We start from the raw sequence: 1,870 nt of genomic DNA, 5'->3' as shown, positions 1-1,870 counted from the left end.
CTTTAATGAAAATTCACTAATTTTCAAAAAAAATATTAGAAGAGACGAACGAAACCATAATAAAACCCCTTAATGTAGCTAGCTAATTAACACTTTCTAGAAGCTATTACTAGACCAAAACCACAAGTTCAATGGCTGTGCAGAAGAAAAAAACTAGATCAATCAAGTTAAATCGTGTCAAGAGACAAATCAAACATTATCAGACACCAAATTAAGGAAGAAGCTTAGTATGTCTCAAGAGCAAAGCAGAGTACTCCACGCCACCTGAAAGTCCAAAGACTGATCTTGTCCTCGGCTTTTAAGTTGTTACCCTTGACGACATCGTTCCACGCCCAGTTCAAAGCGTAATTCAAGGTTCCAACTCCAGTTTCCTTCTCCATCGGCCATAGCTTGAAACGCAAACCCCACTTTTCACATCTTTGGTTCACAAGAATTGTTCCCACACCGATAGTATCATCGTCGTTTTCGATGTATTCCTCTTTATTTATGGCTCGAGACTCCCTCGGCGTCAAGAAGTCGTTTCTGATTAGCTGCTGGCATGGGATTAAGAGACGGCACTGGGCTGAATTCACATCAGTCGGTGTTAGACCCCTCTTAAAGATCAGCAACGGGTTTGCGGCATTATCTCTCATTCTTCTCATCACCTGAAAAATCCACTCCGGTGCATCTGTATCCGTCCTCCTTGGGGAAGAAGCAACCTTTTCTTTCTTGAAATTACCACTCTTCCTCTGCTCCACGGCACGCCTCTTGCCGCTTGTCGTCGCCTCATCACTCTCTTGGCGGTAGTCGTAATCTTCACAGACAATCTTAGATTTCCCCTTCTTTGCACGTAGTAGCTCTGCATCAGACACCACAGGCTCATCTAAAAAACTAGGGTTTTGTGTGCTTTTCGTCTCGTCATCATCATCGAGCGATGAAGACGAAGCCATCATAGAAACCCCATTAGGTTTTTGTTGTGTGTATCTTCTCTTCACCAAAGACGACCTCTTCTTCCTCGGGAAAAGATAGAAGAAAATCTTCTCGCTATCTTCTTCTCTAGGAAGACGACGACGTTGTTCTTCTTCCTGTACCATAACCGCAGTATCCACAAGTAAAAAAAAATTCGACCACATATCCTTACCTGAATCCGTGTCCGTGAGATTATTCATACTCATGTTGATCGAATTGAAAGAAACTCAAAGAGTTGTGAGTGTGAAAGACGAACGTGATCAGGAAATTGTTATTGAGAGGAGAGAAACAAGCGAAACTGAAGAGAAAAAGTGCTTCTCTTGCCTTATATACTTACATTAGGGCTAGGGTTTTTTGTTTTTACATCCTTCGTTTGAGTTTAGTGGTTTAATTATTGTGATTCGTAGTAACTAATTATTGTCAAGTTAACATGGATGATTAGGGAAATGCTATAATTAAGATTTAGTCCCTATTTGGTATTTCCTATTTGGTTTCTCTGCAGCTTCGTTTTTGTTTCATTGTTTTTTTTTTGTTGTTGTTGTTGTGTATTTAGTTTTATTATTAAGTCTTTTGGCATTTACGTTCGACTTCATACAATCTAAAACAGTGGATTGTCTCAAAAGTTTATAAATCTTTACAAACCAAACCGTATTGTCACAACTTTACAATGAGACATCTACATGAAAATTTGAGATTTGAACATATAATTGCATGAAAATAGCTGATGAAAACCCAAAAAAGAACTTGAGTCTTGAGGTATATAAACCGTAAAGAGGAGTGAAGACTCTGAATCATACATGGACAGTACTCTGATTATGCAGCACAATCTCACTCTCTGGACTTCAAATATGACTGTAACTCTGTAAGCATCAACACAATATACATTTGATCTGGGAGACGGAAGAAGGAAGCAACAACGTTT

General features: G+C 39.2%; 1 pseudogene; it reads right to left on the bottom strand.

Annotated features, from left to right (window-relative positions):
- Window positions 1-224: 224 nt before the first annotated feature.
- On the bottom strand, window positions 225-1,154 carry LOC104728337 (putative B3 domain-containing protein At5g35780 pseudogene; annotated as a pseudogene).
- Window positions 1,155-1,870: the final 716 nt, after the last annotated feature.

This window comes from Camelina sativa, chromosome 11 (assembly GCF_030686135.1).
Source record: "Camelina sativa cultivar CO46 ecotype springtype chromosome 11, ASM3068613v1".
Classification (NCBI taxonomy): Eukaryota; Viridiplantae; Streptophyta; class Magnoliopsida; order Brassicales; family Brassicaceae; genus Camelina; species Camelina sativa.
Note: the sequence above shows the minus strand (reverse complement) of the source record. Positions and strands in the feature narration are given on the sequence as shown.